This window comes from Thamnophis sirtalis, unplaced genomic scaffold (assembly GCF_051295495.1).
Source record: "Thamnophis sirtalis isolate CommonGarterSnake01/CBP01778 unplaced genomic scaffold, rThaSir2_p1.2 scaffold_4, whole genome shotgun sequence".
Taxonomy (NCBI): Eukaryota; Metazoa; Chordata; class Lepidosauria; order Squamata; family Natricidae; genus Thamnophis; species Thamnophis sirtalis.
The window spans coordinates 112,667,000-112,684,973 of NW_028261384.1; the positions used below are offsets into that span (position 1 = coordinate 112,667,000).

General features: G+C 39.1%; 1 pseudogene; it reads right to left on the reverse strand.

Moving 5' to 3' along the window:
* Positions 1-2,912: 2,912 nt before the first annotated feature.
* On the reverse strand, positions 2,913-17,225 carry LOC106551912 (vomeronasal type-2 receptor 26-like; annotated as a pseudogene).
* Positions 17,226-17,974: the final 749 nt, after the last annotated feature.

A 17,974-nucleotide genomic window follows, 5' to 3' on the forward strand; every position in this document is an offset into this window, starting at 1 on the left:
GAAAGAAGGAGAGAGAGGAAGGAAGGGAGGGAGGGAAGGGAAAAAAGGGAAGGGAAAGTGAATGAGATTTAGATGGATGGGTAGAGGGTGGGAGGGAGGGAGAGAAAAAGGACCACAAACCTGGCACTAAACACAGCTTCAGAGGATGCTTTGAAATAGCACAGCAATCCAGGGCTGGAAGGAACCTCAGAGCTCATCTAGTCCAATCCCCTGCTCCAGATATCATCTTGGTTATTTTAGTGCCTCTTACGGAGGAGAAATTCCCAGAAATTCCCAGGCATTGCCCCAGGCATTTTCCCTAGTTAAAAAAACCCCTAAAATAAAATTTTCATGCAGTAATAAAATGAATAGAAAAGGGGGCTGCTGTGTATTGTTTAATGGATTGCTAAATTGGCAAAATGGACTGCTAAATTGGCCATACTGACCCAGTCACATGGTCACCAAGCCACTCCCACCCAGTCACATGCCCACCAAATCACTCCCACCTGGTCACATGATTGCCAAGCCACACCCACAAAATAAGCCACACCCATTGAACCGCTAGTAAAAAAAAAAATTGAAACCCACCTCTACCCTTAAAGCTTGACTTCCAGACACATGGTTGAAAATGAAACCAGTTTTACAGATTTTAGTATCTTCCTTTACTTTGGTTATAAGGCTCTTAATTTATTCTGGTTATACCTAGATTCTATTTTCTATTGATTACAATTAAGGCAATGCCTTAATAGAACTCCAATTTGTACCTCTACATGTGAATTTATTGCTAGTTGTGTTTTCTAATGTCTTGTATTTCATTTATCAGAGATCTTTTCAGGGTTACATACTGAAACCTTGTGAATAAATATTTTTATTACTTACAACAGAAGCAAGTAATTCCACAATTTTGACTCTATAACCACAGAAACAATTTATATCCTAGTAGAATATTTCTTTTGCTCCAGTCATGAAAAACTTTATGTCATGGGCCAGGATCCAGATTTAGAAAATGACTCCAATTCTGACAACATTGCTCCAATCAAAAATGACAGTTGGACTCTTCAAGCCATGATTTATCTGAAAATACTGAATACTGAAAAATTACAAGCATCTTCTATTAGTTGAAATAACTGGATAATGAGGTGTGACCCCCTAAGCCCCAAGTCCTGATGCATGAAGAGCTGATCAGAGCAATCACAATCAATGAGGTTTCCCACAAGGCAAAGGGTGAGGCTCAAGCAATTGTATCCAGCCAACCCTACATATAGATTTATGTAGCTTCTCTGCCTTTAATCCTTCTTGAAAACAACTATTTAGAACTATCTTGAACCACTCTTGCTGCTTAAACTTCAAATGGACATTTTTAGGTAAGCTTTTTTTGCACAGATTTACAATCTTGATGGCCAACTGTTTTTGGCCAGCTATTAAGTCATTGGTTGCTATTTACTTGTACCAGTGTGGCATTGGGTCCTAAGTACCTAGCAGGTTGTGGTAAATCAAAAATCCTATTGACTGACAAGGGGCAGTTTCCCAGGCTTCAATCATTTCTCTATCATTTCCAGCTGAAAAAAAAAAGCCTTACATGAGCTTTTGTTTCATCAGTTGCTTACAGATAGTTAGTCCGGCCCTCCCAGCAGTCCCCCACAACTGAGATCAGAATTTCCATTGCCAAGCAAGGAAAGTGACTTGTGTCCAATTTTACAACCTTTTTTTGCCATGATTATTAAGTGGATTGTTGCAATTGTTAAGTGAATCACACAGTTGCTAAGCAAATTCAACTTGCCCCATTTACTTTGCTTGTCAGAAGCTATTTTAGAAAGTTGCAAATTGTGATAATATGACCCTAGGATGCTACAATAAATATGTGTAAATACATGTAATTGCTGGAATTATGATCGTGTGACTGTGAGGCAACTGGGACTAATCATAAGGGCAAGAATCAATTATAAGTTTCTTTTTTCACTGCCATTGTAATTTCAAATGGTCACTAAACAAACACTGTAAGTTGATTACTGACTGCATTTCCAACACACAATCAAACTGTGAATACTCCCTTTGATCATTATATTCCTCATTCTGCAATGCTCTTACAGGAACTGGAAGAAGTCACTCATAGAGCAGATGGTATTTTGTGCTTTCAATTTAGTTAGGACAGAGTGGAATAGTTGCCAAGGGAAAGGCTGCAGCAATAACACCCTTTCCATGCCATGGATTATGTTACAACACTGTACAGACTATCCTTTATTTCTTGATTCTACTTGTTTTGCCATCAATCTGCATAAGGCTGTGTATTTTCAAAGGATGCATAAAAATGAATTTTAATTAATACATTTTAAATAAAAATCCCTTTGGATGTACATCATTCAAATAAACAGATTATTATCAATATTTTAGGCTGAGAAAGACAATTTAGATTATTTCATTATAAAATGTTAGATCCAAATAAATTCTCAAATCCATTACTCATAATCATACTAAGTTTTCCTGAGAAAGTAACTGACTTCATTTTGCTTGTATTCTAGCCTTTATTTGTTTTTACTTTAAATGCACCATAGTATTTACAGAAACATAAATTTTTAGAAATATTGCTATTTATCAATGCATTTTTTATACTTTATATTGTTTTTACTTTGGTGTTTTATCTGTTGTATGCCACCCAGTTACTTTTGGTGAGATGGCCAGCTATTTTTTATTTATTTATTTATCTATCAAATTTATGTTAATAAATCTTCATCTAACATTGGTTATACGTCAGTTAGATCAATCAATCATTCAACAAAATATTGCAACTGAAAGTGTTTTCTGACTTGATAAAAGGCCCAGACAGAAGATAAAATGCAGAAGGGTAAAATAGATTAATGTGACATGTTCCAAGTCATATACTCAGAGAATGGTGCAGTGTGTTGCAGTGTATAATCTACAACGAATACCTATAATTAAGTTAAGCCCATAAATAGCTTATTTTATCTTTTTCGTTTTATTACTTCATCTCTTTTGTTTAGTTCTGGCCTCAGCAAAATAATGTAGCATTTGGGGGAAAAGATGCAAAACAGCAGTCCAGCAGTGGAAGCCAATATAGAGAAGATCTCCACCACCACCATGTATTTTCCCTTAGTGCTCAAGTATGTAGGGATAAAGGATATCCAAACACTGCAAAAGGCTAACATGCTGAAGGTTATGAACTTGGCTTCATTGAAACTGTCAGGTAACTTCCTTGCAAAGAATGCCACAAGGAAACTCACAAAAGCCAGGAAACCCATGTAACCTAAAACACAATAGAACATGGCAGTTGACCCTTCATTACATCCTAACACAATTTCTTCAGCCATTGAATGCATATCAACATCAGGAAAAGGGGGAGTAGTAGCCAACCAGATAAGGCATATGCCTACTTGAATAGAAGAACAGAAAAGAATTATAGCATTGGCTACTTTTTTCCCCATCCACTTTCTCATTCTAGATCCTGGTTGGGTGGCAAGGAAAGCCACAATCACAGTAACATTTTTTGATAGCACACATGAAACAGCCACTGAAAAGATGATTCCAAAAGCCATTTGGCGGAAGAGACAAGTCAGCTTATGAGGTTTGCCAATAAAGAGTGATGAAGATAGGAAGCAGAGGAGAAGAAAAGTTAAGAGGATATAAGTGAGGCTCCTGTTGTTGGCTTTGACAATAGGAGTGTTGCGATACTTTATAAAAATCCATAAAATCCAAACTGTGATGAAAACAAAGAAATATGCAGAAATGGCTAACCCCATTCCCAAGGGTTCCTCATAAGACAGGAAGGAAAATATCTTAGGTATGCATTGATTTTGTTCCTTATTAGGATAATGATCTTCTTGACAGGTGTTGCAGGCATCCATGTCTAAAAGAAAGAAAAGTTGAACTGTAAATAGCAATAGCAATAGCTATTGCTATACTGCTTCATAGGGCTTTCAGCCCTCTCTAAGCGGTTTACAGAGTCAGCATATTGCCCCCACAGTCTGGGTCCTCATTTTACCCACCTCGGAAGGATGGAAGGCTGAGTCAACCTTGAGCCGGTGAGATTTGAACCACCAAACTGCAGACTAGCAGTCAGCTGAAGTGGCCTGCAGTACAGCACTCTAACCACTGTGCCACCTCAGCTCTTGTTGGCAATGTTGTTGTTTTAACCATTCAGTCATGACTGACTCTTGGTGCCTTTATAGGCAAGTGTTCTCTATGCTGCCCTGTCAAGCACAGCTTCTTTCAGTTGTTGGATGTTCATCTTTGCATCAGTTTTGATATCATCAAATCATATGTGAATAAGGTTTTCCATGTTCTGTTTTTCAGCCGCAGAATTTATGCCAAGGTATGTTCTTGATAACCAAATATGGAATCAGAAGCTAAACTGGAATGATTGTCCCTATAGGCTGATGCCATAACAAATTGAATAATACTTCCCCCCCCCCCAAATGTTGCTCATAGTAGTACTTTGTCCTCAGAACCTAGAGGAATAGGACTATTTGAAAAGCACTTAGATCAGAGATGGCATTCAGCCAGTTCACATCCGTTCACCTGAACTGGTAGCAGAAATATTGCCCGTTTGGCATAGTGGTAGCAATAGCCATCTGAGCATGCCCCCAAATTGGTTTCCCTGTCTCCCGTTGCTTATCCCCCCCATCTGGTCACTACTCACTCGCTCTGATGCTTTGCTTACTGGCTCTCAAAGAGGCGGTGGCTGGCAGCAGACCAGTGAAAAGTCCTCTGGTCACCAAAAAAGGTGCTGCTGTCACTGCTATGTTCTTTGTGCATGTGCATCCTATGGCCTTGCAAGTCCACAGCAGCTTTTTCATGGACTGGATTACTTTTCAGCGGCCTGTGGCCAGCCACCACTTCTTTGAGAGCTGCTTTGCAAAATGGATCTCAAAGTGGTGATGGCTGGGAGGCTTCTTCGCCAGCCAGCTGCTTTCCATTAGCAGCGGCTGGTGGGGGCTGCTGAAGACTGCAGTTAGCTTGCCTTCCACACTCTGGACCAGCCACTGCAGAAGGTAAGCAATCAAAAAGGCAGTGGTGGGTGAGGAAGTGGGGCAGGGATGGGGCTGCTAAAGGAAGGGAAATGGGGGGTGACTGGTGAAGAGAAGGCTGGGATAGATAGGGAGAAATCCTAAAAGGTTTCCCATCTTTTCCTGTGGGTGTGGCTTGGTGGGAAACTTGTGACTTAGTGGGCATGGGTATGAGTGATGTCAAGTTGGTCATACCCACTCAGTCACATGTCCCCCCACCTAGCCACCCCCACCAAACTGGTAGCAAAAATTTTTGAAACCCACTACTGACTTAGATACCATGGTGATGCCATCAACTGGGAAATGAAGGTTTAAGATAAGTATTCTAAGAGATTCCAACAAAACATACTGAAACAAAATTCCAGAGCAAGGTAAATTATCTTCATAACATTTGAATGTGATAGTTCCAAACAAACTCATTAGATATTATTCTTAGATATGTTAGAGTAAACAGAAATTTTAAGAGTGTAGGAAACTGCCACTTTTATCTCATTTCTTTTTTATTAAAACTGTTATATACAGAAAGCTTGCCTTAACAATATCATGGACTAGAAATATTATACCTGCTTCAATAGAAACCTTTCCTTCTGAACACCAGACACAATCGTAACAACAAAATGGCTCCCCTTCCTTCTTTTTCTTATGACAACCAGAAGGGCAGATGGAATTGCAGAGAGAAAGGGGTACTACCTATTTGAAAAGAATGAAGATAATACTACCAAGAAAAAAATCATTTTCAGAATCTTGGTTTTAAATATAATAAATATGGTCTTTCATTACATAAAAACATCACTTTTCTGAAAATTGTTTCTTTGGATTTGAGAAGAATAGAACATTTGGAAACATTATGTTTTCTGATATGATTTCTATTTGTTTATATACCCAAGATAGTAGCCACTGCTATATGTAGTAATCAACAATACATTCAGTGAACTTTTAAGACAATCAATTAAAATTGTTCCATTCATTGGGAGGATTAGTTAGCAAAGAATTGTATAATAAAGTCACTTTTAGAAAATATTTCATAAATGAATGTTTGATCCTAGAAATAGTAAGAAACTCCCACCTGATTAAAGTTTCTAGGCCAGATGATAGAATCCTCATTGATGCTGTACTCTGTACCTTGACCTGTCCAGGGATTTATTTTTCCAACTTTTATTCTAACAAAGGATTTATTAGGAAAAGTTATGACATTTGTAATATCAAACCCAACAGTAAATTCTCCATGCTCATTCAAGTGAACAATTTCTCCAGCTGTGTTGTTAAATGAAAAGTTCTTTAGAATGTGATGGAGCTAGGAGAATAAAATTCATGACTGGTTTAGAACAATAATTCTAATTTAGAGAGCTGATTTATTTTATTTATAGCTCAGTTATTTTCAATATAATTCTAGGCATGCTTACTTAAATGTTTCAAACCTCTCTGCTCCACAATGGTTAAAACCAGGCATATTAATCCATTATTATTAGATTATTATTAGAATTGACTAGTTGTTTAAAAATATGATATACATTCTCTTGAGCTGAGTGCAAGTCCCAATGACTACATAGACATGTTGTCAGGCCTGCAGCCAGTTCCTTTTAGGATCTTTGGCCTGCCAAACTCTCTCTTTTTTTTACTATGCTGTTTCATTAGTGGGCAATTGGGAGGGGGAATAGTAAGGAGTAGAATGTGTTGTTGTCAAAATAAAAAAAAATCCTTTCTAGAAAGCCTACGTCATTGTTTGTCTCTGCCCCTCTGGACCTGACCAGAATTGGATGGGTGGAACTGCCAGGGGGCAAGATCATCAACTTTCAACTGGCTAGGGAAACCCAGGAAGCTCAGATTCAGGTTTCCACAGATATGCCAACATGTCTCTCTTTAAAAATTGGGACTTTGAGGATTACTTTGCCTTGGACTCTGATTTAATTTGGGATGATATTTGGAACACTGACATTAACCCGAATTTCCCTTATAATAAATCACCAGCAACCCTGGCACGGGGTGCTGGTGAGGGGTGCTGACTCCCAACATTGACCTGACCCAGTCAGCATAAAATATCAGTGAAGAGCCTTTTGAGAAAAGAAACTAATGATGAGTCGCTTCTCTGCAAATCTTCCAGACTGCAAAGGAATTTGTGGGAGAGGAAATTTGAAGATTTATAGCATCTAGAAAGATGCAGCCAGAGGGGGTGGTGGTGGAAAGACTAATTCTACACATGGCTGGAGGGGGCAGGAACAATCACCCAGTAGCCAACAAGATGATAGGATCCTCCCAAACCAACTTGTGCAGCCAAACATGAGTGAAAGTTCCCCCTCCTTCCCCAGCAAAGGCTCAGCATTACACCGGACTGGAGATAATTAGTCCTTCCATATAGCGACAAATGAAATGACCCATTACCCTGCAGTTGATTCCCTATCAACATGGGGAATTCAACTCAACCACCAGGAAGGGATTTGGCCATCTCTTACTAGTCAGCCATTGATGTTTGGGCTGCAGCCTGTGAATTAAGCACCAACAAATTGGGCTTTCTTCCCAGGTCATGGATGGGAGAGATGTCTGTGGCTGCCTGCTAGGCCACCAACATGGGGAATGCGCCCTGTTTAGGATAACCCGCTCCCTACTGAACAAAAGGGAGACGGGGGAACCCTTGCAGGGCAGAGCTGAAGAATATGCCCAATTCTTAGCGGACAAAATTGCTCGGTTTCGGACGGACTTGGACTCCACACCTGCAGTTCCAGCCGAGGCACAGGGGGATCAAGTAGAACAGCTCTGGGTTGAGTTTCAGGAGGTTACCCCCGGGGATGTGGACAAGGCCATGAGAGCTGTAAGTTCCTCCACCTGTGCTCTGGATCCGTGTCCCTCATGGCTGGTTTCTAACTGCAGTGAGGTGACACGAGGCTGGATCCAGGCGGTTGTAACCGCCTCCCTTCGGGAGGGGAACTTCCCCGCCGCACTGAAAGCGGCGGTGGTGAGACCCCTCCTGAAGAAACCATCCTTGGATCCAGCTGTCCTTAACAACTACCGCCCGGTCTCCAACCTCCCCTTTCTGGGGAAGGTTGTTGAGAAGGTGGTGGCCTTCCAGCTCCAACGGTCCTTGGAGGAAGCAGACTATCTAGACCCCTTCCAGTCAGGCTTCAGACCCGGTTACAGCACAGAAACCGCTTTGGTCGCATTGATGGATGATCTTTGGAGAGCCAGAGATGAAGGACATCCCTCCATCCTGGTCCTCCTTGACCTCTCAGCGGCTTTCGATACCATCGACCATGGTATCCTTCTGCGACGACTGCGGGAGGTGGGAGTGGGAGGCACCGTGTTACGGTGGTTCTCCTCCTACCTCTCGGACAGGTCGCAGTCGGTGTTAGTGGGAGGGCAGAGATCGTCCCCAAGGCCCCTAAAATATGGGGTGCCGCAGGGTTCGGTCTTATCCCCCCTACTATTTAACATCTACATGAAACCGCTGGGAGAGATCATCCGCAGGCACGGGATCAGATACCATCAATATGCGGACGATACTCAATTGTATCTGTCCGCCCCGTGCCAAATCAATGAAGCGGTTGACGTGATGGACCGGGGGCTTGAAGCCGTCATGGACTGGATGAGGATTAACAAGCTTGTGCTCAACCCAGAAAAGACCGAGTGGCTGTTGTGTTTTCCTCCCAAAGATTTGGCCAATGATCTAACACTCAGGCTGGGGGGTCAAATTTTACACCCCTCAGAGAGGGTCCGCAACTTGGGAGTCCTCCTGGATCCACAGCTGTCATTCGACCATCATATAGCGGCTGTGACCAGGGGGGCATTCGCCCAGGTACGCCTGGTGCGCCAGTTGCGACCCTACCTGAATCGGGAGGCCCTCACAACAGTCACTCGGGCCCTTGTGACCTCTAGGCTGGAATACTGCAACGTGCTCTACATGGGGCTGCCCTTGAGGAGCATCCGGCGACTTCAGCTAGTGCAGAACGCAGCCGCGCGAGTGATTGCGGGTGCACCCCGATTCACCCGCATTACACCTATCCTCCGCGAGCTGCGCTGGCTACCTGTCGATCTCCGGATGCGCTTCAAGGTGCTATTGATCACCCATAAAGCCCTACATGGCAGTGGATCTGGATACTTGAGAGACCGCCTTCTGCCAATTACCTCCCTACGACCTATAAGATCCCATAGATTAGGCCTCCTCCGCATTCCATCGGCCAGCCAGTGTCGGCTGGCAACCACAAGGAGGAGGGCCTTCTCAGCAGTGGCCCCGACCCTTTGGAACGAGCTCCCCGTAGAGATTCGTACCCTCTCCACCGTCCAAGCCTTCCGCACAGCCTTGAAGAACTGGCTCGCCCGTCAGGCCTGGGGATAAGGATTCCTACCCCGCCCGAATGTTGTATGCATGTTGTTCATTATTTTATTATGTGTCGTTGTCTCAATGTTGTATTTCCCCCTTCCCTGGTTTTCTGTGAGCCGCCCTGAGTCCCCTCAGGGAAAAGGGCGGCCTACAAATGCAAATAAAAAAAACCAAAAAAAAAAAAAAAAACAATGAAAACATGGCCTGGGAAGCCCCCTGAACTACTACAATGAGTGGCCAGCCCTAACTGACCATGGGAAGAGATCACAATGGACTTCAACATTGAACTCTCAGACAGCAGAAGGAATAATATGGACAGTTATTGATTTGGTTTCCAAGCAGGGACACTTCATCGCTTCTCAGTGTTGCTGTCCGCAAAGAAATTAGTGAAAATGTTTGTGAAACACATTCATCGCCTGCACAGGGTGCCCAAGAGGATCATTTCAGACTGCGGAGTCCAGGTCACAGTCAAGTTCTGGAGAGAGTTCCTGAGATCCATTGGGTCCACACAATGACTAAGCTCAGTGGTTCATCCCAGCATAAATGGCGCAGTAGAGAGGGCCAATGCGATGGTGGAATAATATATCCAGTGTTATGTGGACTATCAGCAAGACAACTGGTTGAACATGCTATCCTTCGCCGAAGTGGCATACAACAATGCAGCCAATGCGATGGTGGAATAATATATCCAGTGTTATGTGGACTATCAGCAAGACAACTGGTTGAACATGCTATCCTTCGCCGAAGTGGCATACAACAATGCAGTCCAAAGCAGCACTGCATTAATTCCTTTCCAGATTGCCAGTGGCATGGAATTTGTTTCCATGCCTGAGCTGCCTGGAGAATCTCCCTCCTCCATGTCTCTGAATGAATGGATGGACACACTAAAGAAAGATTGGGAAAATACAAAGAAAGCTCTAGCCTACAAGAAGCAAGCTGATAAACACCACTCGCTCCAACCCCACTTCTGTGTGGGGGACAAAGTTTTCATATGTACCAAATACATAGGATTAAAAATGCCTAGCAAGAAATTGGGCCCAAAATTTCTAGGTCCATTCCCAATAGCGAAGATAATTAACCCAGTTACAGTTCAACGCAATGTACCCAGAATTCTAGAGAAAATTTATCAAGTATTTCATTGTAGTTTGTTGAAACCAGTAATTGGGTCCAGCATCCACCCAAGCTCCCCTCCTCCTGTAGTGATAGAAGGGGAGACACATTATGAGGTGAAAAGAATCTTAGATTCCAGGCTGTATAGGGGTGAGTTACAGTATTTAGTGCATTGGAAGGGGTACCCTTTGTCTGAAGCTACTTGGGTGAAAAGCTGGGACCTAAAAGTAGATAAGTTAGTAAAACAATTCCATGAGAAGGGTCCTTCTAGGGCGCGGGGGAGAGGTGGTTAATTTTGTTATGTTAAACCGTATGTTATTCTCTCCTCAGGAAACATTTTTCTTCTGAGAAGAGGCCACCTATCAGGCATGCAGGTGGTTCCTTTTAGGATCTTTGGCTTGCTACACTCTCTCTTATTTTACTATGCTGTTTCATTAATGGGGAATTGGAAGTGGGAATAGTAAGGAGTAGAATGTGTTGTCAAAATAAACAATTCGTTTCTAGAAAGCCAAGGTCATTCTTTGTCTCTGCACCTCTGCATCTGATGGAATTGGATGGGTGGAACTGCCAGCATGACAGTAGAAGATTGGACCATGTGATGGACCTGTGCGTGTGGGGGCAAGATCATGAACTTTCAACTGGGTGGGGAAACCCAGGAAGCTCAGATTCTGATTTCCACAGATGTGCCAACATGTCTCTCTTAATAAATTGGAACTTTGAAGATTACTTTGCCTTGGTCTCTGATTTAATTTTGGATGATATTTGGAATGCTGGCATATGTTTATTGGATGCTCTTGGCAATAATATGGACTTTGCTTAGAAAAGTTTGGAGTTTGGAGAGTTTGGGATATCTGTTTGTATCTTCTGCATATTAATTATTCAAGTTAGAACTTCAAAGTACAATACGGAATATCCCACTGATTTACTTAATACATTGTCTATGAGATTGTCCTTAGTCATAATATATTTCCATAGGTATTGTCCAGTGGTGGCTTCCAGATCCAGTTCCAACCCTACCGGTTGGAACGGGCCCAGCATCACCCACATGGATGCGCACAGCACATGCACACATGTGCATGGTGCATGCATGCATTGTACTTGCCTGTGACTCCTTTGCAAGCCTCCACGATGCTCCAGCTGCTCGGCGAAGCATTGCTCAGGTGTCATACGTGCCAAAGGCTTAAAAGACAGATAAGGAGCTCAGGCGGGCGGGTAGGCCCCCTGGAATGGTATCTGGTGCTCAGGGCAGGCTCCGGTATGCCTGCAACACACCACTGGTATTGTCCAGGGGCATATCTTCATTATCCCTGAGTCTATATGGGTCACTGGGTATATTGTCCATGGGTAAATTGTTCATGGGCACAATTACATTTTGTGCATAAGTATATGGACACTGCATGTTGTCAACACAAATCTTTTTAAATAGGTGTGTAAACATACTGCTGCTCTTGAATAATTATCATCGAGGAGCATGTAATTAAATTTGGTAACATGTTTCTTGGCCATTTACCTAAGGTCAAGTGTGTGTTTATATAAAATATCAGGGCAATAGCCAGTATTGGGATTCAGCCTGTTCGCACCACTTTGGGAGAACCAGTTGTTAACTTTCTGAGCAGTTTGGTGAAGTGATTGTTGGAAGAAATCATTAGGGCAGAGAACCAGTTTTTGAATTATTTGAATCCCACTACTGCAAATACCCCTCATTATTTTTCTGCTCACAATTATCTAATGTAATTTTCCATCATTGCAAAGTACATTTATTTGTACAAAAGTTCAAGGTAAAAATAATACTGAAGGACATTGAAATTATTGTGGAGCAACTGCATGTCAATATATTCCTCAGAATATTAAGAGAGGATATATATTTCTGCAATATGCAATCTTTATTGCATATTTATTTATATATATTTATGGCATATTTATTGCAAAATCATTTGAGCAATAATATTTAGAGACAATGACCTGTAATGAGGTCTTAATTTAGAACTCGCCACAGATATTTAAGAGCAATTACCTGCCATGACTGCAGAATCCCATTTTCTATTCCCCTTCTGGCAAATCTTCTTTTGAATGCTGAAATGCTTGAATCAATGAAATGTATAGAATTTGCCAAGGCATAGACTGCATTGTAAATACTGTAACTGTGGCCAGTCATGCTCATTTCAAAGAAAGGCCCAGGTAAGCATTCTAGCCTCTCTTTCCCAGTACAGCTATTGTCAATGTCCTCCTGAATATTAGTGTTTAAAAAAGAACAACCAAATGCCTGTTCCCAAAATGTCTGAATGAAGCCATCTCTCTTAGCCAGATAGGGATTCAGGCTCTGAAGAAAAGGCTGGAACTCTGGTGTTTCATGAGTCTGAGGTGTAAAGGCTAAAGCACCATGGAAGATTTCTAGATTCAAATCCTTATGTAAGACCAGTGCTACAAAATCCAGCTGCATTGCCATAATCCATACTTTACCAAATAATTTCTCATCATCAGTATGTCTTGAATTCAGAACAATCATCAAAGATAACATGGTCCTAGTTTCTCCATGGACAAAAATAACATTGGCCTTACTCTTTATAATATCTAGTAATATATTGTGCCATTTTATCTGTGTATTTGCATAGTCCTCAAAAAAAACTAATGCAGAAATCCTTGCAATGAAGGCAGGACAGATGCCATTTTCAAAAAGTATTGGAAGCATGTTCTTCAAAAAAAGCTCTCCACCATCATCATTGAAGATCATTAGGCATATCCATTTCCATCTGAAATGCAGAAGTAACTGGACAATTCCTTTGTACTGATGAATTTCATTTGGTACCAGTTGGTAGAGAGAAACAAAATTGGATTGATCCCTCATCATGGGAGCAAAATCACCATAACTAAACTGGGATTGAGGAAAAAAGTGAAATCATGTTCTATGAACAAATTAGAGTATCAGGTGATATATCTACATTCTTGTATTTTGAAATGTTAAGATTTATTTTTTAAATTATCTTTGTTTCCTTCTGAATAAAAGTTGCAAAATAATTTAAGATCTCCTTATTCTATTACCCAAAAGATTTTGAAACACGTTTGTTAAGTTTTCACAATTGATTTACTCATATAAATAGTATATAATAAAAATATATAAACACACCTGCAAAGTGTAGTGAGATTTTGTAATGAGGTCAGAGCAAAGTAGGATGCTGGATCATGATCAGCAAACTCTCTCTGGAAAAAGGAGAGCTTGTGAAGTTGCCCATTAGTGACTGTGAAAGTCAAAGGATTCCATCTTAATTCAGTCATAATGAAGCCTTTATAGCCAAAAAGCTCAACTGAGCATCATTTCTTAATCACCTTTGGAATTATTATTTTTTATTCCTTTTGAAATATTAAGAACCTCTGGAATGATTAGGTTTTTATCACATTCACATCAAAATAGTTCTTATAATGTTGCTTTTGGAATATCAAAACCAGACTAGGTATCTGGATGGATTTAATATAAGAATTTGAAATTAATTATAAGAACCCTTGCCTTTAGGAAAATGTAGTTTTGGCTTTGGAGAAAAGTACATGAGATGGGACTTTGAATGTCAGACATTGAGGGAATCAGGGTGGGGGGGAGCTAAAGATTACAATTAAATGAAAAAAAATAAAACACTATTACAGAATTGATATTTCTATGGAGATTTGTGAACAAATGACTCAAAAATTATTTTTAAATATATCTAATATCATAGATCAATGTTTTACAAAAGATGTTACAATACAGGAACATGCTATATTGGATAAGACTGGAATTGATTTGAATATAGATTTAAGCATGACAAATTACAAATTACAATATGAAAAAAGATGGTATACTGGATACATAAATGAAATTGGTTCACATTTTAGTATTTAAAAGGGACATGCAAATAAAAACTAGTGGGCTGATTTAGATAACTTTTTTTACTGAATTTATAAAAGAAATCTTAAATGAGACAAAGAAAAAATGAAAAGAAACAAATTGAGCATATTATTTGAAAGGCATAAAAATCAAAATGTTGAAAATACAAAGAAGGAATATATTTTGCTTTTGATCAAATTTAAAAGAGATGTGATGTTTCCTCTGATAGCTCTTAATGAACTTTTGCTGACTAGGGATGAATGATAAGGTTTAAAGCTTTTGTTTATACTCAACAGATGAAATATGAGGGAAAAAGAGAATTTGTTGCATTTTAAGAAACTGATAAATTACTAAAATTTATACTTGTGATGAAGAAGTTACTTCTTTATATATATTTTTTCATTTTTATGGACTTTCTTTTTTTCCCCTTTCCCCTTTTCCCAAAAAATGAATCTTGTATTTCTGTTAGTGTGTATTAGTTTTTATTTTTCTAATCATAATCTGTAATAAAATTTCTTTAAAAAGAAACACTGTAAAAATTATTTAAAAAATTAAGAAACATTCAGCACTTGTATGTCATGTGAGTGTTTAAATGTGCTCTTGTGCTACATTACTTTGAGTAAATATTTATCAGGTTCTGCTACATTTTTGTGCTGCCTATCTATTTTAAACTCTTTTCAACCAATTTCAAAGAAAAATAACTTTTTCCCAATTTCCTTTCACAAGAATTACTAAAAGGGAATAAGTCTAAACAATTTTCAGCAACTTCACTACTTTCACTTAGAATCAAATTTATCTATCAGTTTATTAAATTAGCAACCCTATTAAATTCAGCAATTGGATGCATAGCTTCTCTATGAAGCAGTGAGGAGATTCAATTCCAGAAAGGTGAAAGTGGATAAGGGACACCTCTATTGTAGGCTCTGAACTTGCAACTACAGTTTACAAAGAAATGATTAAGAAAAGTATGATAATTAATTAGATTATTAGTCTAATACTAGTCACAGTCAATCAGATGTTTAGATGAGATTGGCATTTTTATCCAGCCACTGAGTGTTTCCCAAGGACTTGGGATAGGCAGATGTTTGATAGTATTAAAGGTATTTTCATAGAACATACGCTGATTATTGTTATTGTTAAATATGAGTGCTTTTCAACATCTCTATGAAGAAACTTTCAATAAATTCCCTTTCTGATAGGAAAGTAAAACATTGTGATAAATCATGATAAAAATTGACATTCTACTTTCTCTTTATACCTGAGGTAACTTATAGATGTTCAAAATGGCAGCCAAATGCTGGGAAGTATCTGTGCCCAATCCCCCAATAACTGCAATCAGACTGCTCTGATTATTGCACTTATAATTAGGAATTAGTGTATGAATTGCTGAGAAAAAATCTAGGGCGATGTGATAGTATCTCCTGGCACTGAAATAGCTCTCCGAGATGTGGAAACCCAAGGAGATATTAGGCAAGAAATGTTGATTTTCATTGATCTCAGTTACTGCAAATACCAATGCTAGCACATGCTGATAATTCTTTGTCACAACTCTGTAAAGAAGAAGGAAGGAGAGAAATTCCCAGTATTAGCAATTAAAGAAATGGGATAGTTCTATGAACTGCCTTCTGTCTTCAAATTGTTATAATTATTAGTACATAATGTTGCTGATTATGTAGAGAAATTCAAATAAAGCAAGTAGTAAAATATTTTACCAGTGACACCACAAATAGGAAAAGTATTTATCAAAAAGATGGGAGGGAAAATTAAAACTTAAAGAGACATTGTTATTATTATGCTGGAACTACAGTGTGTAGTGGCAAATACTCCTGTGAGGCATTGAAGTGAATAAATAAGATTGCAATGAAGAGTATGATTTTGATGGAAAGATTATACAGCAGTAATTTATATTGCAAGGAAAGGAATGACACGAATAAATGTGACAGAACAAAAAAACCCGCTACAATAGTAAGATAAGGGAATCAAGAACATAAGAATGAAAAAGTGTTTTAAAAGAGGCAATATTTACCAAAAGAAAACAAGAACATTTAAAATGCAATGCAGAATGTACTTTTAATGTTTACTGAATAAATCAGAGACTCCTGGTCAAGGAAGAAGGAAGAGACTAAATTACAGGATGTCTAACAAAATATTTCTCATCTCCATTTGAAAGTATCCAATGGAATCTGCTATCGTATCTAAGTGACCCGCTACCTGTCTCACAGTATGATCAAAAATGATTTTACCATTCATAGGTTTACCAATGAATTTGCTACACTTAAAGATTGTCTGTGGAGATTCTCAGTCATCCAGGTCATGGTTGTCCCAAAGATGCTTTTTCAAGAGGCAACTGGACTCTTAAAGATTGATTTATCTTTTTAGTGTATAAAATTTGATGGATCAGAAATATTATATTCTATTAGATTTATAGAATAAATGGATGAATGAATGAATAAATGAACACATACACACACTTATAAATGGAGAATGAGAGCAAAAGAAAGTCCCATGTATCTTGTTCTATACATTATTAAATGGGTTTATACATTTTAGAAGTAAAAAATTAAAATTAAAGAACAAGCAAACCAGTAATCAAAACAATTTATAGGTTATGGAAGAAAGAAGAAAAGCAGATATGTCTCTGACAAGCTTTTGCCTAACTTAACAAATAAATGATTAACAGTCTTGAGATAATTATATCTATAGCTCTATATATCTACAGCTATACATCCATACATCTATATCTAAAACTAATACATACTTACATTGGAGAGTCAACATCAGGGGCAGGATACTCCTCAAAAGAAAACTGATCTATAAATACTATCATTTGAGAACTGGTGGCACCAATAACGAAGTCACCACTTGTGAAATATTTATGAGGGATATAGACCCTGTTCTGAGTAGCACAAACAGCATCAGTATGTTTCCAGAATTCCAGACATGGCATCTGCAGGAGAGAAAAAAATAATATTTTCAGCCACCCCATCTTGCTTTTCAGATCCTTCTACATGCTCTGATTTTGCAGTTCTATTATATCAAATGTATTGTTCTGCTTGTCCATCTTGAAAGGTGTGACTTAGGTGTTGAAAGGTCTTAAGATGTATTCTTCCGTCTAAAAATACAATGAATAAAATAAGAAAATGAGGAAAAAAACTAGATGAATGAATCCTGGATGAATTTTAGTTTTCAGTATTGAGAAAAGCTTTTAAATACATGTTGACAACTTTACTGTATTATAATCATGCCATTTCAGCAAATCCTCATGAGGGTTGATGAAAATTTGATTTAGGGAGCATATTGAGTCATTCATAAGCTCCAGAGATTTTTGTGACAATTATGGGATATAAATGGAATAAAAAAAGATTGGCCTAAATGCCATTTTCCTTACAACACATCTCAGTGAAAAATAATAATAATAATAACAATAAATTATCCTAAAGGAAATTGTTAGGTAAGCTCCCCGTTGGAAGAGCGAGTGCATTCAGAGAAGCATTGTGAGAGTTGTATTGAAGAACACACAAACCAGCATACAGAGACACTGCAGTTTAAATAGGCTTTTACTTTCGTGGAAATAAAGGTATCAGAGTCCATCAAACAGTCCAAGTCATACACGGATAAGACAGTCAGTCATCAATGTCTTTCAGTTAAGGGATAATCCAAATAACATAGTCCATAATCATACAAACAGTCTGGTAC